This window comes from Adiantum capillus-veneris, chromosome 20 (assembly GCF_014529385.1).
Source record: "Adiantum capillus-veneris isolate H3 chromosome 20, ASM1452938v2, whole genome shotgun sequence".
In the NCBI taxonomy this organism is placed as follows: Eukaryota; Viridiplantae; Streptophyta; class Polypodiopsida; order Polypodiales; family Pteridaceae; genus Adiantum; species Adiantum capillus-veneris.
In genome coordinates, this window is record NC_140950.1 from 49,602,637 (window position 1) to 49,629,052 (window position 26,416).

At 39.2% G+C, this 26,416-nt stretch overlaps 1 pseudogene; it reads right to left on the reverse strand.

The window, feature by feature from the left end:
- Window positions 1-8,914, reverse strand: part of LOC147432490 (uncharacterized) — a 31,991-nt pseudogene extending 23,077 nt beyond the window's left edge.
- Window positions 8,915-26,416: the final 17,502 nt, after the last annotated feature.

The following is a 26,416-nucleotide window of genomic DNA, read 5'->3' on the forward strand; positions in this document are numbered from 1 at the left end:
TTACCCCTTGTAATTTTTGTGGTAAAAATACACATTTGTAAGGCCCCCATTATGAGGAGAAGCCATCGTGCGTGAAGGAAAATCACTCACCGGAAACAAAAATTTTCACGGCCAAAATTCAGGGCAACTTTAGGGGCCTCGGATGCGGAAGCCCCCGAGACTTTTTTTTCCTTTGCTGGAATATTCGTTTTTGCCAGAATATTATGGCCGGACGACGCCGGAAAGTGGTCGGAAAACGACCAGTCGATTGGCCGGTTGCCGGTAGTCAATGGCCGGTGGCCGGTGGGGTCGGAAGTCAATAGCCGGTGGCCGGTGGCCGAATTCAAAAGTGGACTTGTCTTCTCAAGGGCGGCCACACATGGGTGGATTGGAGGGTCCGATTTGGACTTATCTACACAAGGGTGGCTACACATGGCTGCCTCTCTCATGAGAGGGCAGCCCTTTTGGTCTATAAAGGAGGCCATTTATACACACATTTCATAGTGTGTGAAGTTCATGCAACAAGGTGAGTGGGAGGTGGTTAGAGTGAAGCAAGGCGGGAGCTTTATTAAGGGTATCATCCTTTTGTAAACTACTTCTTGTTTTGAAGTACTAAAGCAATTGAGTGGCTGCTTTCCCGTGGACGCAGCCCACATTGGGTGAACCAGGTATATCATGTGTACTCTCTCTCTCTCTACTCTGTAATCTCTTGTGTGTGAAATCTATCTCTCTCCATTAAGTACTTTACTCAAATATCTATTTAGCTACGTCTTATTTCCTAACAACTGGTATCAGAGCAAGATTTACTCCTAGCTAAATTATCTTAAGGAAAGCATTCCTTGAATTGAGTGGGAGTTATGGCGGAGGAAGGGAAGCTCAATATTGAGAAGTTCAACGGCAAAATCTACCAACATTGGAAGATGCAGATTGAAGACTATCTCTACCAGAAGGACGTCTCTTTGCCACTAGGTGGTCTTGCGAAGAAGCCCACAACAATGGCAGATGAAGCATGGATTGTTCTTGATCGAAAGGCACTGGGAAAAATTCAGTTAAACTTGGCGTCAATGGTGGCCTTCAATGTTTTGGAGATGAAGACCACGGAGGACTTGATGAAGTCACTTCACGACTTCTACGAGAAACCATCGGCATCCAATAAGGTATTTCTTATGAAGCGCTTGTTCAATCTAAAGATGGCAGAGAATGGTTCAGTTTGTAGAACACCTAAATGACTTTAACACAAACATAAGTCAACTTCGATCGGTGAAAATCAATTTCGATGACGAAGTGCAAGCTCTCCTTATACTATCATCTCTATCATATAGTTGGGACAGCCTTGTGATGGATGTAAGTAATTCTATCTCTGGCACAAGTACTCTTAAGTTTGATGATGTTGTGGGTGTTCTCCTAAGCGAGGAAATGCGAAGGAGAAGCATGGGAGAATCATCAAGTGTTGCACTATCAGTGGAAACAAGAGGAAGGCCTAAGGAGAGGTTCAAAAACCAAAAGTGTCGTGATCGCTCAAGGCGGAGCAAGTCATGCACAAAGTTAGTTCTTGAATGTTGGAACTACGGCAAGAAGGTCCTCGTCAAGAAGGATTGCTGGTCCAAGAAGAAGAAGGAGACAGAGTCTCAAGACAACAAGCCAACATCGGAGGCCAATGTGGCAGGTAAAGTAGATCAAGATGCTCTAATTCTCTCATTAGACAATGTGTTTAATTCTTGGATAGTAGATTCTGGGGATTCATTCCATGCGACACCACACAAGCAACATTTCCAAGTTTACACCAAAGGTAATTTTGGGTATGTTTACTTGGGAGATGATGAAGCTTGTGAGATTGTCGGCAAAGGTACAGTTTCTGTCAAAACTGCTAACAAAAATGAATGGAAGCTTAAAGATGTTATGCATGTTCCTTCTCTTCGCAAAAATTTGATCTCTACAGGACAATTGGACGATGAAGGTCACAACATTGCATCCGGAAACAAACGGTGGAAGATCTCAAAGGGACCTTTGGTGGTTGCCAAGGGAGAAAAGGTCGGTACACTTTACTTCTGTACTATCAGCATGCAACCTTTAGCTTGTGCAACAACTACAAAAGTTGACTATGCGGTGTGGCACTACCGGCTTGGGCATATGAGTGCCAAAGGAATGCAAATCCTTCAAACAAAGAATCTTCTGCCAGGTCTGAAAGAAGTGGACTTAGAGTTCTATGAAGATTGTGTTTATGGTAAACAAAAGAGGGTAAAATTTCAAAAATCAGGAAATGAAAGAAAAAATAAAAAACTTGAGTTGGTTCATTTTGATGTTTGGGGTCCTACAAGTACACCATTACTTGGTGGCTCATTGTACTATGTAACATTCATAGATGATGCGACTAGAAAAACATGGTTTATGTCATGAAGAATAAATCCGATGTATTTTCCATATTCAAAAGTGGAAAGCCTTTGTGGAGAATGAAACAAGTACCAAGGTTAAATGCCTCAGATCCGACAATGGAGGCGAATATTACAGCCAAGATTTTGAAAGCTTTTGTGCTAGCAATGGCATTCCGAGACAAAGGACAACCCCAAGGACACCTCAACAAAATGGGATTTCGGAAAGGATGAACAGGACAATCATGGAGCGAGCACAAAGCATGTGGCTACATGCAGGCCTACCACTTGAGCTTTGGGTGGAAGCTGTAAGTACATCTGTGTACTTAATCAACTGGTCACGCTCAACGGTATTGGATGGGGGAGTTCCAGAAGAGGCATGGATTGGTAAATCGATGAATTATGCATTTGTCAAAGTGTTGGGTGTGAGGCTTTCATGCACATAGATAGAAGCCTAAGATCAAAACTAGATGCAAAGTCCAAAAAGTGTTTCTTCATTGGCTATGGAGAAGGTGACTTTGGGTATCGCCTATGAATCCTGAAGATGGTAAAATCTTAAGGAGTAGGGATGTAATTTTTAACAAAAAAAATATGTACAAAGATTACTTGGAAAGAAAACAAACAAAAGAAACAAGTGATGAGTACATTGAGCGTGAGGACGGTGAAGACTCAAGGACTGCAAACGGGGACAATGTTCAACAACGTCAACCAATTGAGGGAGCCTCAACCTATTCCCCAAAGATCTACAAGAGCAAGTAGACCTCTAGAAAGGTTTGTTCCTTCCTTCAACCATCTCTTGATCTCAGATTCTGGAGAGCCGGAATCATGCGAAGAAGCTATGCAACACAAATCCAAAGAAGAATGGATGAAAAGCATGCAAGTGGAAATGGACTCACTACATCACAACCAAACATGGGAGTTGGTTGAGTTGCCTAAAGGTAAGAGGGAACTTCAAAACAAATGGGTGTACAAGCTGAAGGAAGAAGATGGTGGGAAGAAAAGGTACAAGTCTAAGCTTGTGGTAAACATGGGAGTTGGTTGAGTTGCCTAAAGGTAAGAGGGAACTTCAAGTTGGTTGAGTTGCCTAAAGTTAAGAGGGAACTTCAAAACAAATGGGTGTACAAGCTGAAGGAAGAAGATGGTGGGAAGAAAAGGTACAAGTCTAGGCTTGTGGTAAAAGGGTTTTCTCAAAAGAAAGGTATTGACTTCAATGAAATATTTTCTCTTGTTGTAAAACTGAACTCAATTAGGCTTTTCTTAAGCCTTGTGGCTGCTCATGATTTAAAAATCTCGAGCAAATGGATGTAAATACGGCATTCTCTCATGGTGACTTAGAGGAGGAAATATACATGCTTCAACCAAAGGGGTATGAAGTAAAAGGTAAGGAGAAAATGGTTTGCAGATTAAAGAAAAGCTTGTATGGATTAAAGCAAGCATAAAGACAATGGTACTTGAAGTTCGATCGATGGATGTTAGATCATGGATTTAGAAGATGCAACTCAGATCATTGCATCTACACAAAAAAATTGGGAGATGGGAAGTTCATCATCCTACTATTGTATGTTGATGACATGCTGATTGCAAGTGCTAACATGCAGGACATCAAAGACCTAAAAGAGGATCTGTCTAAATCTTTTTCAATGAAAATTTAGGTGCTACAAAGAGGATACTTGGTATGAAAATATCAAGGGACAGGACGAAGAATACAATAAAGCTATCTCAAGAGGATTACATCAAGAAGGTACTAGAAAGGTTTGCAATGCAAAATGAAAAACCAATTTCTACAACTTTGACTGGTCACTTTAAATTAACGAAGGATATGTGTCCAAAGACACAAGAGGAGATAGCCTATATGTATAAAGTTCCATATGCTATAGCGGTAGGTTCTCTAATGTATGCTATGGTCTGGAAAAGGCCAAATATTGCACATGCAGTAGGAGTTGTGAGTAGGTTCATGGACAACCCAGGTAAAGAACACTGGCAAGCTATCAAGCGGATACTTAGGTATCTAAAAGGGACAACAACAAATGCTTTGTATTTTGGAGGAGCTGATATTTTTCTAGAAGGGTATGCTGATAAAGATATGGCAGGTGACAAAGATACTCAAAGGAGCACTACTGGCTATGTCTTCACGGTTGGAGGCACAACAGTAAGCTGGGCTTCAAAGCTGCAGAAAGTGGTCTCACTTTCTACCACGGAAGTAGAGTATGTAGCAATGACAGAGGCAAGCAAAGAAATTATGTGGCTTCACAGATTCTTAGAAGAGCTTGGATTCAAAAAAAACAATTGTGTCTTGTACAGTGATAACCAAAGTGCTATCCATCTTGCAAAGAACTCAGCCTTTCATTCAAGGACAAAGCACATTGAGGTGAGATATCACTTCATACGCACTCTTTTGGAAGAGGGACAGCTAAAGCTAGGAAAGGTGCATACAAGTGAAAATCCATCAGACATGTTTACAAAGGTGGTCAACAAGGAGAAGTTGAGCTTTTGCTCATCTTCAATTGGCATTCAAAGATAAGAAGCCAGGATGGAAAGCAGTCACAGGTTTGGTTAAGAGATCAGTCTCCAAGTGGGAGATTGTTAAGTATGGAGCCTGATTTACCCCTTGTAATTTTTGTGGTAAAAACGCACATTTGTAAGGCCCCCATTATGAGGATAAGCTATCGTGAGTGAAGGAAAATCAATCACCGGACGGCGGTCGAAAAGTGGTCGAAAAACGATCGATCGGTTGGCCGGTGGTCGGAAGTCAATAGCCGGTGACCGGTGGCCGAATTCAAAAGTGGAATTGTCTTCTCAAGGGCGGCCACACATGGGTAGATTGGAGGGTCCGATTTGGACTTATCTACACAAGGGCAGCTACACATGGTTGCCTCTCATGAGAGAGGGCCGCCCTTTTGTCCTATAAAAGGAGGCCATTTCTACATACATTTCATAGTGTGTGAAGTTGATGCAACAATGTGAGTGTGAAGTGGTGAGAGTGAAGCAAGGCGGGAACTCTATTAAGGGTATCATCCCTTTGTAAACTACTTCTTGTTTTGAAGTACTAAAGCCATTGAGTGGCTGCTTTCCCGTGGACGTTGCCCACATTGGGTGAACCACATATATCATGTGCACTCTCTCTCTCTCTCTCTCTCTCTCTCTCTACTCTATAATCTCTTGTGTGTGAAATCTATCTCTCTCCATTAAGTAATTTACTCAAATATCTATTTAGCTACGTCTTATTTCCCAACATTATATTAAGCGTGATGCTCTTGCTCTAAAACCTTGTTGTGTTACTCCATGGTCGGAAGCATATATGGCTAATCATGCTATGTCATGGTGACTGTGGTAAGTCGCAGGCAGTGTAAAAGATAAAGATGTTATTTATTTTTACTGGTTGCTTATGGCATGAAGTTTTTCACTGCCCTTTTTTAATGAGGGCTCTTTTCTGCCGCTCTGCTGAACCTGACTCTATTTGTTGAGGGTAACTAAGCATACCGTGGTGGCCTAATGGGCTTCAACATACTACATGGATTAACTAATTTTGTCGTTGTTTTTGCTACTGGTCATAAAAATAGTCTTTCTCTGTCTGTCGGGTATGGATTACCAACTGCTGGGCCGCTTGATAAAATTCTATCATCAATTGGTTTGAGTATGTGACTGCTCTACTTTAGCAATGGGTTGTCCTCTTGGGATTGCTGCTGCGTTACCTTGCTTGAAAAAATGTTCTCGGTGGTAATCTGATACAATAAATGGCCTACCAATGACCTGTTAGTACATAGATTTTGTAATCTTGCTAGGCATATATAATTACTTAAGGGGTCGGAATTTTCTATCTTACTTTTCTCTGGCTCTTGGAATGTTTTTGAGCCCGGTTGCACCATCCCGTTGTTCTTACTACCTAATGGACTAGGTGAAGTTATACAATGCATTGCCTAAAAATACATAAACTGTTGGCTAGCTGTGTTGTTCTCTGTCCAGCTGCGCTGTAGTTTGTTTTTGTAAAAAAATGTTGGGCCGTTTTTACCATGGCCGCACTAAGGACTATACTGTATTCAATTAGGATATATTTACTTGGGCTAATGGTGCTCCTCTCATAAATTTTGAGTACTAAGGTAAGTATAGACGATAAATAACATGACATATGGGGTATATTTTTTTCAATGAAAGAGAAAAGATGGTTAAATGGTAATGGTTTTTTCAAAGGTCGTTCTACCGTAATGGACTTCTGACATGTTTTTTTGACTAAAGTTTGAGAGCTTGGAATTTTTTTGAGAAAAACTTCTCATTTTCTACACTTGATTGGGTTTTTAGGAACTAAATGACTTCATAATGATGGTGGATTCAGACACTTGGATTAGAAGGGGTGATGGCCTTCTAATCAAAATGATATTCTTTAAAAACTATAGTTTTTTTGATAAAAAAATGGGGGATACTAATTAACATTTTTTCTAAAAATCTATGGACTTAGCTTGGTAAGGTTTAAAAAAACGCTTGCAAGATGGACATGGATAACAACTGGTATGGTTCATTGATACTTGTAAAACACATCCGAGGCTAACTGAATTGTTGTCTTGTTTGAATGGATGCAGATAAGGACTCTATCTTATCTTGGAAGGGTTTTTTAGCTTTGGAAAGCTGTCCTACACTGGATTACACTTTCACATACTTCTTGGGAAGTTCTTTTGTTACTTTGTATAACTCGAATGAGGCTTCATTCTTACAAACTTTGTACAAAATATTTCTAAGACTGAATTGTTTTTGTACTTATCATTTCATTTCTTCCAAATCCAGCTGTCTTTTGAATTTAAAAGTTCATTTATGTCATATTATTTATGGTAAAACAACCACACACACACACACACACACACACACACACACACAACTTAAGAATGAATACCATGGATTCTAATTTGGAAAGAAACCCAAAGTGCTTTTATAGTCAATTTGTTGAACCGAATGTATTTATATAGAGCTGTATCATCCAGTTCAAAGAGACATACTCCTAAAACTAAAAACATCTCTAAATGAAACTTGCAAAAGACATACTCATTGGAATTTTACTTTATAGTTTTTTCAATGGGTTTTTGCATCATTAACCTAGAGGATTTAGGAACCAACACCTCAATAAAAAGGGGCACCTTGGTAAAGAATGAAACACAATCAGTGGCTCAAGGAAGACCACCAAAAAGGAGTATGCATCATAGATAAGTGCATGGAGAGAGGCTTTAACTTCATGTTTGATAAATTAATCCCCAAGCTTCTTGTCCTGGCCCTTGCCTATCCATTTCCCTACTTAGAATCTTCTCTAATCAATAAACTTTAAGCAACTACATCCCATATATGAAGTGTCACAAATTTATCATTTTGTAAACGCTTATGCACACTTGCCAAAATCATTATGTCACCTCTATTGTATACGCTTATGCACACTTACCAAAATCCCCCTATTGTACACTCATGTGGTACCATATGGAACACACTAGTGAATCCCCTATGTTTTTTTCCATTGGGTCCGTAGCGAAGCGAAAACAAAAAAAGTGGCGATTGTGCCACCCTAAACCGACGAGATGGGAGTGGATGGCCATGAAACTTTGCAAGGGCAGGAAAAACACCTAAATCCCCACCCCTGCAAAGTTTCGTGGCCATCGCAATCTGTTTTGACGGTCTACGGTGACACAATCACCTGTTTTTTTCCATTGGGCCCTTAATGAAGCCAAAACAAAAAAATGTTGATTGTGCCACCCTAAACCGACAAGACAGATTGTGGACGGCCATGAAACTTTGCAGGGGCAGGGAAAGAACCTAAATCTCCACCTTTTCAAAGTTTCATGTGTATTGCAATCCGTCTCACGGTCTACGGTAAGATGGCAACGTAAGACTGAATCTTTAATAAAATTAGTTCAATGGTAAACCAAAATAACAACTTATGAATGGTAATTAAAAAAAGAACATCAAATGAACAAGGGAAAGTACACCACCATAATATAGAATATCAATGAAGCAGAGTATACAAGAATAGAAATGATCGAAAGGGCCAAAAAGATGGAATGTTAAATAAGACGAATGTAGGGTCATCTCTAAAACTCATCATCACAACTATCATCTATAGAAGCAACTCCAATATCATCTACAAGGTCTGCAACTCCTGCTCTGCTACGGACTGTCTCCATGATACTCTGGTGCTCATCCGGACCCAAATGCCTCCCTTTCTTGTTACTGACAATCCTCTCTAGCCTTAGCTTCACAACAAGGACAAGATGGGAGTAGTGTATGGCCACCTTCGGCCACTCATACCGTACAAAATGGATGTAGTGACAACGTCCATGGACCTACTAAAAATAGTTCCGTGAAACAACCATATTGTGAGCATCATATGCCTCACCATAATCATCCACAATGGATTCTTGAAGCACATACTTTGCCTTGGTGCACCTAAGAATATAATAGTCATCTCCCTCTGCATTTTCCTCTTCAACAATAACTACAAAATCATCTCCCTCTGCCAAGTAATCTGTGAGGGTATCAACATCATCTAAGAACTGTGTGGCCTGGCTATCAATGGAGCTACTCGATGTGGTCATACCCTATGATGGTGAAAGAAGTTGTATTATTCACCTATCATCCCACTCTGCCATGGTGCAATCTGCCCACTCACCTTGTACGCAAGCATCAAAAAAGCATGAGTGGTTCCTAGTAAAGATAGTGGGATCCCTAGCTACGATGCTCTGAATGTTGTGCAACTAGAGCGTACCCACTACTGTGTCACAATCCTAGCTAGTGAGATCAATATCTTGGCTATCCACACACCAAAAGAACCTCCTCACTGAGCATCCACTGCCTGAAGATCAATCATGTTCCATGTGCTATGAGCACCACTCCACAACTTGTCTAGTATCTCTAAATCGATCAATGTTGTGTCAAACCTGATATCATCAAAGAGTGCGCTTTACACAAGCGCCTACACCATCGTGCTCTCCCTTTCCATGCCCTGACTCAAAGAAGCTCCAAATGAAGGGTATGCCACTACTATGGTGCCATCTATACAACCAAAATAATTGACGTGCACTTTTGAATTGTGCACCACAACCCTCCGACAAAATATAACAAGAAGAGAATGAGATGTGGCACTCACAAAGGATTCTATCATGCTGCTGGAAATAATGTTGCACAAACTGTGCACTGTGAAAGCGATCATCACTGATGTAGAAATGGTACTCACGTATGATCACTCGTGAGTCCTCAGAGCTCTCCACTCCATCAGCTGCCACCTCTGCATAATGATAAGATATATGGACAAGGATTGCCAACTTCAAGAGCATTTAAAAAGGTTAGAGTGAATGAAACAATGCAATTGCATAATGTGGCTAAAAATGCAAAGCAAATGTAAAGTTATCAAACTATTATCATTTATGCCTACTCAAAGAAGTAGTATTCGGATTGGATCTCCTGATGTGGAGCAAAGGTTTAGTTCTCTACAAAATCCACGATAGAGACCACAGTTCCAATCGGGAAGGCGGCAAGGCAAGCACGAAACTGAGGATCCTACCACTTTGCGCGATGCTCATGTCGCACATATGGATACATAGTAGACCTAAAAGACAGCATTAAGTAAGGACGCACCGCAGTATGAGATGTAAGCTGCAACCTACGAGATGTGCCAACTCAAAGACCTGTGTATGTCTGGTAGTCATAGTGCTGCCATGTAACTATCCCACACGGATCACCATCATCTATGACAGATGTAAGTCATGCAAGATCCCCGCATTGGGCACACTTGCCCTCCACACACAACATCTGATGGTAGGAGGATCCATCTACACGTTGACATAACAAAGAGAGTACGAAGTCTTGTGGCCCCGTCAGGACCTCTCCAACACGCCCCGAAAGAGCGCGGAACACATCATACATAATCTAAAACTGCACATGGTATCTGCAACAACATGTCTCCCTCTCACGCATGATTTGCATGTACCAAGGCTTACAAGCCTCAAAGGAGCACTGAACAATGCTAATCTCAGGGTGGGAAATCCTAGAATGCATGAAAGAGCTGACTTTGTGTAATCTCTAGGATCATAGCACCGTACTCTATGTATTGCTTGCGAACAATCCTATGTCAAATTGCCTGTTTGAAGTCTGGCAAGGTGCAACAATTCTCCTCCCAAAACTGTGCTATAAGCTCTCTCATGCGTGAATCTAGAGTGAGTGAGTATCGTGGAGCATGTCCATTGCTCGCCCATAGGTCATCACTATGTCCCAAATCAAGTCGATGTCTCCTAAGGCGTCGGACACGCAAGGTGGTCCGACGAATGCACTACACACGAGAAGTGGCCCGCGAAATACCTGTAACGGATGTAGCTGCGATTGCTACAGTGAGTGTGCGATGAGTAGCAAGTGCATCCCTCGATCCCCGTCGAGATAGTGCAATGTAAGAGCGTTTGACACTATTCACAACTATCACCGTAGCGCGATGAGTCCTCGGACTATGGATCTTGATAGCTCTGCAGGCCTCAAAGACACAAGGGTGTCACAACTAATGCTCAAGCACCTGAGTGCATGAAGATAGATTCATGTCGCTGAAGTAGGTCTCCACAATGATTTCTACATGATATTTGGCTCCAGACGTGCTAAGTGAGCGTACCATCGCCGAAGGACTGGGCTTTGACGCTACTATAGGGTCCACACATGCCTCCATGCCAACTCCAAAGGGTGCTCCAAGAGCAGGCGAGGGAGATCCACTCAAAGAAATGAAGCGACTATGGACTACCAAAATGCTCCAAGGCTGGCGACACCATGTGAAACTCCCCAAAGGCACCCACCGTGGGGGGTGTGAGCTCGCCAGCGGATGACCCCTCTCCTAGCGGGACTGTAGATGTTGAGGAAAATGGTAGACGAACCAAGCAAGGGGAAGAAGGAAAAAAGCTAGGCGATAGAGGGAGAGAAGAAGAATCACCCTCATACGGCGGTACATGCATGTGAACACCCCCGAATTCCTCGATCGTAGGACCTGAAGTGGGCCCTTGTAGCACATCCGCACGTAATCTTGCTCTAGAGCGTTGCTTGCGCTCTCGAGCTTTGCATCGATTTTCTTCCACATGGGCAATTTCTTCTACATTTCGAACTTTGTGGACGGGGTCTTTGTGTTGTCTATCTTGCTTTCGAGACCTTCATGATTGTGAACCCATGCTTATTTAGAAAAATGAATGTTAGAGTAGTTAGTGATTGAATGAAAAGAGCATAAATGCTCCAAACTCACAAACTCACTCACGCTCAAACTCTCAAATGAAGTGCACTAAAAAAAAAAAGGTTTATATACATTGTCTCCCTTATGTAATCTAAAAAGGTGTAAATTTGGATAAGATTACACCAATCAAATTTTAAATAAATAGTTTATATAAAATTATAATTATCTTTTAACTAAGGTGACTTATGTTAAGTGTTTTTTTAAAATTACATTAAAAAATTATAATGCTTAAGTTCTCATCCAATAGTAATTTAAATAAATAAAAATTTAATAATAATAATAATATTTTAAAATAATAAAATATATAAAAATTACAATTAATTTTCTTTAAGTTATTTTTTAATAATTATGATATATAGTCTATATAGTTTAAAGATATAAATAAATGATGTAAATAAATATATAAATAAATAAAGTTATAAATAAATGACGTGGCTATGAGGTGGCCATACACGAATGACATGGCCAATCTATGTGGCAACATGATGTGGCGGTCAGATTCTCCTCAACTACCATGTCATTATGTGACATGGCAAAATGGTGACATGGAATGTTTAGGTGGCAAAAAGGTGGATGGTGAGTTGGAGAGTTGATGATAGGTCATGCTTAGTAAATGTGAGATGGTGGGTGATGTGGCAAGCCATGCAAGCACGACGGACAAGTGTCACGTGAGGTGGTGGATGGCATGGCATCTAATGTGAGGTGGCTTGCAAGGTGGCAACTGAGGTTGGTGTATGAGGTGGCGTTTAGGATGACATGGCACACCAAGTGTGAAGTCAAACTTGGATGTGGAAGGTGACATGGGGTGATGACATGGACTTTTGGTGATGTGGCAACCTCCTTGTATGACATGGAATAGACAAGTAGGATTGGGAGAAAGAGACCAAGCCATGAAATATGGACAAGTGTCAAAATTTCTAAGCTTGATACTTTACCAAACTTAAGGAGCCACACCTTAAGTTAATTGTGGAAATAAAGAAATTAAAACAGTAGAAAAGTACCTTTCTCTAACTCAAATTGACTCAATTTTTTTTCATGAGCACTTTATGATGAAAGCTATAAGATACATGAAAATCAAATTGAGTAGCATGATAAATTATGTATTATATTTTAAAAAAAAAAACTCCCTAAAGATCCTCTTAGTAGTTTTTGCTATTTTCCAAGCTAGATCTAAACAAAATGAACTGTTAAAGATTCTACTTTTTTACATCGTCACATTCTACAGGTCGTAAATAGTGAAATGATCGATGGATCTTGGAAAATAGTCTATATATCATTAGAGATCTGGTGTAAAAAATTAAGGATTTTTATCACAACGATTCTAACAAAAGAAATAAAAAAAATAACATAGAGACCCAAAAAATTATAAAAAAATCAAATTAAATTGCTTGTCAAGTGAATAGTTGATGTGAAAAAGGACAAGTCAAGAGAATAAATTCATATAAAGATATAGACAATTTTTCATCAAGGTTACAATGTTGTGACATGGTGTGACATGCTGGACCAAAGTACTTCTTGCACACTAAAATTTCTATTTTCGTTTGAAAAATTGAAGATCGGAGCTTTCCATAGTGTTTAGTACTATGAATTTTGTGTGGCCACCAAATCTTGCCGCTAAAAAGTACATGCAAGCAAGTCAAATATACATAATAGTGTGTAAAAACAAACTATTTTTTGGTAATTTTGCTAAGGGTCACTACTGAAAGTGGGTACACCCTATCATGCATACACCCTAATGTACATTTTCTAGTAATATTTTTACCTTTTTACTTTTTTTAATACTTATAAGTTATTTTTTAATTAATATTTTAATCTTTTCTTCCATTCCTCACAGTTCAGCTTTATTCTTACATGTTTATGATTCATTTTTTAGTCTATTTGTATTTTTCAAAAATGTTGAATTAATGTGGCTCTCTTTCACATGTGTGTAGTGTGATTGGGATAAATGTGGCCCACCAAACGGTATGGAGTGTGAGCAATGGTTCAAGGAAAAACTTCGTCGCCATTGTGCCAAGTGCGAGAAAGATGCAATTCCTGGTTTGTGGTGCATTTCTTTGAAGTACGTGGAGACCAAGGGGCTTTGAAAAGACTGTCAAAGAAGTGCTCCAATTGATGGGAGAACCATTCCGCCCTCGCTTGCCGATGCTCCCCATTGGTTTTTTATCGGTGGAGGTGGAAGAATACGTAAAATTGAAAAACAACAACAAGAGCGGGTCAATGAAGGGATAGCGCTCAGTGATTGTGTTATTAGCTCTACTTTGACAACTCATCTATGTGCCTCTTAGGGTCACTTTGAGTTTGAGGATGAACACAAGCTTGACATGGTCGATGAGTTGTTGGCCCATGAAGCCAAGATGCGCAATGAGGAGTGTAGACCACCTTACGTGAACTGGATGGTACAAAAAGGAAAATTCCCATATTAGGAAAAGTAGTTCAATTATTTGAAAGAAGAGGGGATGCTGATTCATTTTATGCACAACCAAGTGAAGATGCTGATGGATCTAAATATATGCAAACTAGAGTGAAGATTTGATTTCTAACCATGAGTTTTGATGCTTAACAAATACTATTGTGGCACATACCAAAGAATGTGCAGTTTTAGAGGGGGTGGATGCCATGCCATGGCATGTTCACAATGTGAAATAAAAACAATAACCTCACTTTTGATACTTTTTGATGCATGTAAATAAAAGCAACAATAAACACATTGTGATATATGCTAAATGGCTATTGTGGTTGCTGTCATATACATACCTATTTAGGGAGGGCATGGCCTTGGATGTGGCATTGTTGCATGTTTTCTAGTTGAAAACATGCATAATTTGGGTTTATAATGTACATATTCCAAGCGTTTCATGTTGGCATACTTATCTCACCTACAAATATTGACGCGGGAAAAAATTGTTGAAAATAGCACAACGAGTGGACATTATCGTAAAATTGCATGGAAAGTGACCCAAAACGGAAAAGTAATAAAAATTGATGCATAACTATGCTTTTCATGCTTATGTGAGTGATCCCATAAGTTTAAAGATTTTTTAGACTCTGTTTGGGATTCTTCTAATAAAAAATGGTATTTTTGGATAAACAATGAGCTAAAAATGATGACACATTAGCACATTTGGCCATGGGGAAGAGAGAGAGAGAGGGATGCTTCTTATGAGTAAAAACCTATAGTTTTTCCCTTCTTTGTAATTCATTTCATGGTTGCTCTATGAATGTGTAGTGCAGTTTTGCCTCTCCGCTATCTTGTATTTGAGCTTGTGGGGGAGTAAATTTGGGTTTCTCTTCATCAAAATGGTGTGTGGACTTCAATATGGAAGCTCTTAAATCTGTGATAAATCAAAACATTATTATGAAGGTGGAACCTCATAATTTTCTCTCAAGTGTTTAAAGTTAAAACTATCTTAAGTGTTTTTTATTGCTCTTTTTAAGTAAAATTGGTTGTGAATTGATGATCCGTTTATCACGGACTTGCTTACAAAAACAAGTAAATTCCAAGAACAATAGGAAAGAGGGTTTGTGAATTTTTTGTCACAAACGCTCTTAGACTTTAAGACATCTTTACGAAGAGGGTTGGCAACTTCCATAAACAATTTTTCAAAAAGTGTTTGTGACTCTCATCATAAACTCTCACAACCAAAGGTCTTGCACCTTCCTAGCTAGACCGCACACTTTTTGACATCGAAATGATACAAGTGGGTAATCGGAATAATACACAGAAGTAACCAGTATGATACGAGTGGGTAAGTTATCTCATGAAAGTAGCATGCTTCTCAAAGCCAACATCAACCAAAGTGATACCTTGATGAGACCACTATGATATGTCAATGCTTTAAAACCCTTTCTTAATTGGTATGATACACACAAGTAATTGGTATAATACTAGTGGATAACCAATCTGATACCTAGAAGCCTTTTTTTTTTTTAATATAGCCCTAAACCAAAGGTGACACGTTGATGAGACTAGTATGAAATGCCAACGCTTTAAAACCATTACATAATAGGTATGATACAAGTAATTAATCAGTACATTACCATTGGGTAACCCTTTAATAACCGGTTATGTGTTCTTTAGTAACTGGTAAGACCCACTTTAGCAATCAATATGATATCCTTTAATAATCGGTAAGATACCCTTTGGTAACCAGTATGGTACCTTTAAGTAACCAGTTTGATACACTTTAGTAACTAATGTGATACACCTTAATAACTAGTCTGATACACTTCAGTAACCCTTTGATAATTGTGATGATACCCTTTAGCAACCGATATGATACATTTTAGTAACTGGGATGATACCCTTTAGCAATAAATCTGATACACTTTAGTAACAATTACTTGTATGTCACTGGTCTGAAATATGGTATTATAAATGGAGCTATCATTTGTTTTTCAATAAAAAGTCGGAGTTCCAAGCGCACATTAATGATGAGTAATAGAAACGAAGATTGTATTATAGACGAGTGCTCTTCTTTACACTCTCAAAAGAAGGGAAAGGGAAAGAAAGACCAAACAAAATATCATGAAAACAAAGAGGAGAGTGAGGTCGAAGAGGTAGAGAAGAAACCCACTTTCAACATTTCAACCTACGCCCAAGATTTTCCAACACATGGCACCAGGGATTTCACTAACATGATCATGAACACGTGAACACGTTAATAACGTTGAGTGATTACACATCAAAATCACGTAATTACGTTGAATATTAACGTAACCCTCTTGGTAACCTGTAAAAACCACTTGAGCCGGTAAGCTTGTCGCTAGGCTTTTTTAGTTTTCTACTCAATAGAAAAACACGAGTCGTGTGGTTACGTATTGTGATACTACCATGCATTGCGGTGCAGAGCACACTCCCACACGACTCCCTAACTCCCTCTCTCTCTTTTCGAGGTACCTACAAAGGTCCTCGACTCTCTCTCTCTCTCTCTCTCTCTCTCTCTCTCTCTCTCTCTCTCTCTCTCTCTCTCTCTCTCTGGCTCAAAAAATGCTACCCCGTTGGTGCAAGCGGACATGCCTATTTATTTAGTTGCAAGCCCGCCGAGCTCTTTGTTATTCCTGGTGAGCCCACCTTTTTTTTTTGCGGGCTTTTTGTGGGTTAACATGTCACCTTAACTGGCTTAATTGTGATCATGTTAATTGTAATTATGTAAACATGACAATAACACTTAGTAATCACATTTTCTTTTACGTGATTATGTACAAATTAATTCCCTACATGGCAGATAGCCTATTTTACCAAGATCGTTGGCTTGAATGATAGCATGCACTATGTTGAGAGACTAGATTGGGTCCTTGGCACCACAATCGACCTGTATAAGCATCCAAAAAGAGATCCAGTTGCTAGACTGCTAAGAGACGAAGTGTTGGGGTGAAGATGATGTGCCTTGGCTCAGGCCGGACGCCAGATGTTCGGTCACCCATTGACTCACTAACCACTAACCCCTCATTCTTTATATAAAAAAGAATAACCAGATAGAGAGTTTTTAGCTTCTTTGATCTCCACGCACACAATGCTCTTCTCCTCTCATGCACACACTTGCATCCCATTCCCCGATCCTCTAGATTTCATCCGCGTGTGCAAGAGCTCTGGAATGAAGAAATTCTCCAGCACCGTAGATCTCACAGAAGAGAGGTTTTGTGCAAGTTTTTGAGTGGAAATTGTGCAAACTAAGGTCTAGAAAGACAGCTGGAAGAGGATTAAGGCTTGCCAAGCAATGGATATTTAACAGATATTACAGAACCTTGTAAAAACAATTTAGAAGAATAATCAGATAAAAAATGCAATCTGGTCAGCAGGAGTCGTGAGCAGAATCAAGCCCAAAATGGGAAATTTGAGATTATGCAAAATTAATTTTTGCACTCAGGTCATCAAAAGTTTTACGCAAAGTTAGCACGTCGCTAGTATGGTCCTTTTCAAATTAAAAAATGAATAGATGAGACGGCTTATAGGCTAAGGTTGCCACCTTCTTGGTGAATCCACAATGCCTTTCATGTAATCCTTCTAAAGCCTTTCAAGGGAACACCTCCTACGGAGCCCCTTGAAGAAGAACCCCTTGAATTTGAAGAAATGGAAGAAATTTTACAACTCGAGGCCATCCTAAGGCACGGAGACAAGCTTCTACAAAACGGTAAGGTTTTGGTTAAGTTTAAGAATTATTCTTTTGATGATTCTAGGTGGATGATGGAGCCCCAGCTCAAAGATTCCATGCCTTTGGTCAATGCGTACAATAATGAACATGGGATGCCTACTTCCCAAGACCACAATGTATAAACCATGGTAATAAAGACTAAGTTTTTGTTCATCTTGTCTTTTATGTTTTATGATGATGTGCATGCAAATGTTTTAATGTTGACACGCTTGCGGCGAATACGTCCCTCAAGCACCGAGTAGACTAGCCCTCTAGTGCGGCATGTTGTTGTGGCTTATGTAATGTTGTTAATAAAAGGCATACACGCTTGCGAAAAACTATCGGCTAGATTAGCACTCTAGTGCGGAAAGGTGCTACGGCTTATGTATGTTTTACATGCTTGCGGGAGCTGTGTCTCCCAAGTACCTATTAGAGGAATGGTGTAAATCGCTTTGAATGTGGATCCGAAAGCAAATGTTAAGGTACCCAAATCCCTAAATACACGCATAGTCGAGGATGACTATGATTTAAGGACGGGGTAATGTCATAAAATTTATATTTTATGAGCTTCACAAGATGTTCTCTCTCTAAAAAGTAGCTATCTAGAGAGAGAAAACAAAGGTAAGCATAGGCTCAATGCAATGATTTGCAAAAAGGTTTATTTTGACTCTAGTTTATGTTAGTCAAAAGAATAAACCTGTACAAGTGCAAAACGGTCACTCTCTCACTAGGATTCTAGAGAGAGAATGTGTAAAAATGTTAAAACGAGATGTGCAAGGAGTGCATTCAGACAGTGTGAATTGTCTACAAGTGAATTCTACTCCCAAAGTGCAAAGGATTATACTATAGGATCTCAACATGCTCTACGGGAGGTCAAACGAACTTCCAGGAGGGCCAAAACGAGCCAAACACCGCTAACGAGAAGGTTGAGAGTTGGGCAGAGGGGCTGTAGGTGGGAACCAGGGCATACACATGTCCAAAAAGGGTTGGCCAATGCAAAAGGGAGGTAGAAAAAGAAATGTTCCATTTTTTGCCTTGCTCCACAAGCTACCCACTCTCTTTCACTCTCCCGCTGCTAAAAATAGCTGAAAAGTACTTTTTGGAATCTAATTTTGCATCTTGCAAAAACATGAGCTTCATGAGGGCATATCTTTTGCATGATTGCTTAGTTTTCAGCATGGAGGGGCTCTAGCGATTTCTCTCATCAAGCTCTACATTGTACTCGGTGCTTGAGGGACGTATTCGCTGCAAGCGTGTCAACATTAAAACATTTGCATGCACATGATCATAAAACATAAAGACAAGATGAACAAAAACTTAGTCTTTATTACCATGGTTTATACATTGTGGTCTTGGGAAGTAGGCATCCCATGTTCATTATTATACGCATTGACCAGAGGCATGGAATCTTTGAGCTGGGGCTCCATCATCCACCTAGAATCATCAAAAGAATAATTCTTAAACTTAACCAAAACCTTACCGTTTCGTAGAAACTTGTCTTCGTTCCTTAGGATGGCCTCGGGCTGCAAAATTTCTTCCATTTCTTCAAATTCAGGGGGTTCTTCTTCAAGGGGCTCCGTAGGAGGTGTTCCCTTGAAAGGCTTTAGAAGGATTACATGAAAGGCATTGTGGATTCACCAAGAAGGTGGCAACCTTAGCCTATAAGCCGTCTCATCTATTCATTTTTGAATTTGAAAAGGACCATAATAGCGACGTGCTAACTTTGCATAAAACTTTTGATGACCTGAGTGCAAAATTTTTGCATTGAGATTAGGGAATCGGACCTATGAGCAGACTCCTCGATATCACTTAACAAGGTGTAGACAACTTATTGCAAATTATGCGAGCACGCTTTTTGCTTATGTATGATTGTGTGTAGTCTTCTAGAGAGTTTTTGGTGTAGTCCATTTTTCATCATGTATAATGCATGGAGATACAAATTGACCTCTTAATAGCTTGCATGGGAGAGGTTCACACGTATACAAATATATTGGACAAGTGGAGTGTCCAAAGAGCTACTCATGTGGGAGTAAGCTTAGTTGCTATTCTTATGGTGCATGTATGCCATATGTGGATCTGTGATTGAGTTGGATTGGTCTCGATGGACAAGTTTATGAATTTTTGTGATGACCCACAACGCTGTCTTGCTTCTCTTCATCGTGTTTGAAAAGCATTTAGTCACTTCTTACTGGTGTATGACATTTGTGGATGAGAGAATGAGTCTCTCGTTTGTGTGCATTGCATAGTTGGCTTACTTTATACTTCTATCAATTTTTTGGTATGCCATTTTGATTGGCTGAGTTGTATTTGAGATTTTGTTTTAAAATACAGGGGGGAACTCTGTCGGATGGTATAGTGGTAGATTTTCTTCCACTTTGAAAGTGATTGAGTAGTAACTCTCAATTTGATAGACTTTTTTATACTCATAGTGGATACATATAGATTTATGGTATGCACTATTTTTTATGAACATTCTGATCGTGATTCTACTGCATACAGTTTACAAAGAGTCACTAGTTATAGGTTGTACATGCTTACAGGTGCAAACCTTATGTAGTTGTCGGATTTCTAATACTACTTGTGGGATGCATTCTGAGCACATTGTTTGCTCACGACTTGCACATATGGTTATCCGCTTTATGCTCAGATGAGAGTTGTTTGTCCCAGACTTGAGTTGTTGATACTCTTTGTACCTGTGTTATCACTTGGTGCTTATTTATGCACAATTTTTGTCCGATTTAGAGCCGAGTTTGGACATTGTTCCTATACATCTCGTGGTAGAGCTTAGGCGAGCTATGGATTGCATATGCGAGCACTGGATTCATTAATGATTACTATAATGGTCGAGTGATCTCCCACTTTGACGCATATGCATTTTTTCATCGTTGATATGACATCCATTATGTCGAAGTTGACAATGACAATTCGTGAGAGACGACGGTCTAACTCTTGTCAATACATGCATTGTTGGCATTGTGATCACACAAGGCACATTAGATGTTGTTGTTTTAGATGTGCGAGGCAACAACAAAGATGTATGCACGATGCAAATATTTTTTTGAGTCTTGAAACATACTAGAGAGGTGCCTTTGTATGCCAGTGGCAGTGATGTCACGATTACCTGTAGTGTTCCTCTCGCTTTTATGTCTAAAAAGATGAAACTTGCTCTTGACGGCTGGTAGATGAGTATGTAGTGTTCATGATGCAAATAATGTTTTGAGTCTTGAAACATACTAGAGAGGTGACTTTGCATGCCAGCGATAGTGATGTCACAATTACCTCTAGTGTTCCTCTTGATTTTATATCTAATAGAGATGAAACTTGCTCTCGATGGCTGGTAGATGAGTATGCAGTGTTCCACGTCACATCATGTTTTGAGTGGTTTAGCACTATTGCTAGTGGGAGCCTTGATCATGTGCATCTGATTGACGGATCATCATATGGCATAGAGGGTGTAAGAGATGTATGCTTGTCGTTACCCAATGATTCATGTTATATGCTACGATATGTGTGGTATGTTCCTCAGATTGTGCACAACTTGATCCCACCTGGATCTCAATGAGATGTGTGAGAGATAGTGGTTGTCAAGTACTACTTTGAGAGCAGTTTTTCCATATTTAGTTGGGTCACCTAGTCATTGCATGAGGAGCTAGTTTCTACATTGTTTACCCACTACATCTTTCTCAATGCGAGATGTCATAGTCTGAGTGTGTGAGGAGTGAGAGACGAGATATGTCTCATTCACAAGTGATCTCTAGTATTGTCACGGGAACGGAATAATAGAGATCGATAGAAAAAGATAGAGAAAGAGATCTTTGTATTGATGAATCTTTGTAGAGTTTTGATACAACAGAGGAGAAAAATATATGGGCGCACTCCGTTGTACGGAGCTCGAACCTCTCGACCACCCCCGAGCTTCAGTTCGCTTGCATGCAGCGTCTCACTCGCACTCGCACTCGCACTCGCACTCGCACTCTCACTCTCACTCTCACTCTCACTCGCACTCGCTCTCGCACTCGCAGAAGAAGAGATCGGTGAATGATCCCCAAACGCATCACCCGTCATGCTTTTATCCTTCTTTTCCTCGAAAAGCCTGCACGATTTTCGTACCAAGTATACCTGCGAGAATAATATAAGAACGTGATCGCTAAACGATCCGTAAAGGTTAGATTTTTATCATGACACTTTGCACAGATCGTGTTTCACACATTGATTTCTGCATCGCCTACAAAATAGCCAAAAGAACATACTCGTGCAACCAATTCAACATGATAATCAAAGTAAAAAACATAATTATATACCTTCATAATCTCAATTGCCATACTCTACCGTGAAGAAACAATCCACTTCTTGGTTGATAGCAGGGAGAACTGTATGATGTTGTAGGTCTGTCTGTCCCTGTGTACATTACACTGCTGCTGCCTTCTGTTTGTTTTCATCATAACTTTTACAAACGAACTTAGAACAGAGCAATCCAGGTACTCAAAACGACGGGAATAGGTTTGGTCTACAAGGCAACGCGGACAGAATTGCGAAAAACGTCTTTGTTTGACTAAAAACGCAACTTTTAGGTCGCGACTCATAAAACCTCTATTTTTGGATATCCACTACTTTTACAACTTATTTTAAGCCTACCCATGCATTTTAAGCTAAAACACATAAATATAAAACATTGATATTAATAAAAATCTCAATTTTACTGTTCATAGACAGACTATCTGTTATTCATTAATCTTTATCAAATCCGTCTTTAGTGTATTATTTTTTTAAAAAAAGAATATATGTTCTCTCTTAATATCTCAACTCATTCGTATAAGCTCTATTTAATAGACTATTCAACAATCTTTCAAATCGTACTAACGAAAGATATGCACTGCTACATTCTTTTCGACTTTAATAACTTCAAAGACTAGTCCTATTACATTCTCCCCTTATCAAAATTAACTCTGTCCTCAGAGTTGGTTTAAAGAGAGGAAAATTCTGTTTGCAAAACACTAAGATCAATCCATGATGCATCCTCTACTGGATAGTTCTGCCACTTAACCAAATTTTCCACAATGTCTCTATTTCTCAGATGTTTAAAACGCCTATCTAGTACTAAGTCTGGTTCTACAGTCAATGGTCCGTCATCTTTCAACTTAGAGTTGTCCTCTAAAACATGATGCACATTAGGAGCATACTTTTTCAATAAACTCACATAGAATACATGATGCACTTTAACATGAGAAGGCAATTCCAATTTGTAACCTAATGAACCAATGCGCTTCAAAATTTTAAATGGACCAACAAATCGTGGAGACAATCTTCTATCATTTCCAAGAATCAAACGAGACTTCTCAGGAATAACCTTTAAAAAACCATATCACTAGTTTCATACTCCACAACACGATGTTTCTTGTCATAATACAGTTTATGTCTCTTTTGAGATTCTCTAATATTCCCCCTGATTTTGGCCAACTCGCTATCCATTTTCTCAAGCATCTCACGTGACAGTTCTACCTTATTCCTCGAATTAAGAAAATGAATAGGTGTAGGATAGTTATAGCCATACATTGCCTCAAACGGAGTCATCCTAATAGATGAATGATATGAACTGTTATATGCAAATTCAACCACCAAAGGCAGATATTCATTCCAATTAGATTGGTTTTCATTGACATACATTTGTAACATATCTTCTAGAATACGATTCACTCTCTCCGTTTCCCCATCTGTTTGAGGATGAAAAGCAGTAGACATGCGTAACTGGGTACCTATAGAGTCAAAAGTCGCTCTCCAGAAATGTGCAGTGAACTTAGAATCTCTGTCAGACACTATGCTCTTGGGCATGCCATGCAAACGAAATATCTCTTTCACAAACAAGCGTGCAATGGTCAAAGCAGTATCAGTTATTTTCACGGGAAAGAAGTGAGCCTGTTTTGTGAGTCTATCTACTACCACAAAGATCGAGCCATACCCTCCACGAGTAGTAGGAAGTCTAATAATAAAGTCCATGGATATAGACTCCCACTTCTGTAAAGGAATGTCTAAGGGTTGAAGGTCACCAGGCATCCTCTTATTTTCAATTTTAACTTGTTGACATTGAAAGCATTCACGCACATAATTCTTAACATCCAATTTCATACGTGGCCAAAAGAATGAACTTTTAATCTTTTCATATGTCTTACTCAATCCAGGATGACCAGAAAAAGGTAAGTTATGACACTCATGCAGAATTTGACTCTTAAAAGCAGAATTTGTAGGAACACACAAGCGGTCATAATAATACAGATTTCCCTTATACAAGTGATATCTGTTCTCATACATCTCACCAATATTCTCACGCAAGAATTTCAAAATAGGCATGTAAAAAGAATCGCTTTCAACTTCGGCATGTATCTCATCAACCAAATTGGATCGCACAACAGTCAACAAATTACACATGGGCCTACGACTCAATGCATCTGCAACTTTATTTTCTTTCCCACACAAATACTTCAAGTCAAAATCATACTCAGCCAACAATTCAATCCATCTCCTTTGTCTGTTGTTTAACAATGGCTGCGTGAAAATATACTTCAAACTTTGATGATCAGTACGCAATTCAAATTTTACACCAAGCAAGAGATGACGCCAATGCTTCAATGCATGAACAACAGCAAGCAATTCTAGATCATGTGTTGCATAGTTCAATTCATGTCGTCTTAATTTCCTAAACTCATATGCAACTACTCTTCCTTCTTGTGTCAAAACACAACCTAATTGTTCACCACTAGAGTCACAGGACACAACAAATGGTTTGCCCATCTCAGGAACTTTTAAAACATAATTTTCCGCTATTTTAGCCTTCAAGGTCTCAAAAGCAGTCTCACAGCTAGAAGTCCACACAAAACCCTTGTCTTTCTTGGTCAATTCGGTCAAAAGACTTGCTATCTTAGAGAAATCTTTAATGTGTGCTCTCTCATATTGTGCTAGACCCATAAAGCTTCTTACATCTCTTACTAACATAGTCTTAACTTTATCAAGATCAATGTGAATCCCCTCTTTAGAAATCACTCTTCCCAAATACACAATCTGATCCTTTGCAAAAGAATACTTACTTGCTTTGGCATACAATTTATGTTCACGCAAAACCTCAAATGTTTTCTTTAAGTGCAATGCATTATCTTCTTTATTCGTAGAATACACAAAAATATTATCCAAGAATACCAGAATGAAGTCCTCAAGATACGGGTGAAAAATATTATTCATTAAGCACATGAAAGTTGTTGGTGCATTAGTTAAACCAAAAGCAAGAACTCTAAATTCATAATGTCCATAACGTGTACGAAAAGAAATCTTTGGAATGTCCTCGGCCTTGATACGGATTTGATGGTAGCCAGAACGAAGTTCAACCTTTGAAAATATTGTGGCACCACTCAAATGACTAAGGAGTTCATCTATGTGAGGAAGAGGATATTTGTTCTTAATGGTCTTTTTGTTTAATCCCCTATAGTCGATGCATAACCTATATGTACTATCCTTTTTCTTTTGGAATAACACAGGACTACCCCAAGGAGATACACTAGGTTTAATGAAACCCTTTTTTTAAAAGATCATCAAGTTGTATCTTGAGCTCTTTAAGCTCATCAATATTGAACCTGTATGGAGATCTGGAATAAGGTGTCGCTCCTGGATATAGATCTATGGCATGGTCTACCGCTCTAGGCGGAGGTATACCAGGAAGATCGTCCGGAACACATCCTTAACTTCATGTAAGAGGTCCTCTATAAATTCTAGATTTGTCTCTTTATGTTTATCCCCAGATTCTTCTTTAATCTCATTAGCAAACACAAGCAACGTCTCACACAAGCAAACACAAGCAACGTCTCACACTCTTATCTAAGCCACCTTATCAATTCCATTGCCAAAACTAGATTTAGAATCTCTTTCTTTCCACAAAGAGTGTGACTTATCATCATCAAATGATTAAAGATATATTTTTCTTTCTTAACAATCAATCAAAACATGATTTTCAATGATCTAATTGATACCAATGATAACATCATGCATATCAATGTTTATGTTATAGAAATCATCTTTATGATTTTGACTCTTCAAAGAAAAAAAAAAACAAATTTTCTACTAACTCTTTCGTGGAACTATTATTACCACTAGTTAAGTCCACAAGTCTTTTAACTTCTCGATTTAATTTCAAGTTTAATTTCTCAATCAATTTAGACGATAAGAAGCAATGAATACTATCCAAATCAATTAAGAAATTCAAATTTTAATCTCAACTTCTACGCATAAATTCGATCTCACAGAAGCTTTCAAAGGACGTATCAAAGACATAAAACATCACAAAGAAGGAGTAGATGACTTACCTTTATCGTACGCATCGCCAAAAGTCTCCAATTGAGCCATCTTGGTATGTATTGTCTTATCGGTCACCTTGCTCGAGCATTCGAAAGTCTCGTGGTCGTGTTCTCGATATTGAAAGTATAATCCCAATCTTTGAGTTCTTCAATCCACGCTTCTAAATCTTCGAATATCTTTCTTATGCCATCAAACTCTTTAAGCTTAGCCTTCGTTAAGAATGATTTGGTTGTCGCTTCTTCCATATCGTCATCGTTTCTTTTGGCGGTACCCCAGTGCCACCACGATGATTATTGTTTCCAGGTGGATTAGCATGGTTTTCACCTTCATGTTGGCCATCAAGGTCTACATAGATATCAAGCTCTCGTGCTGCT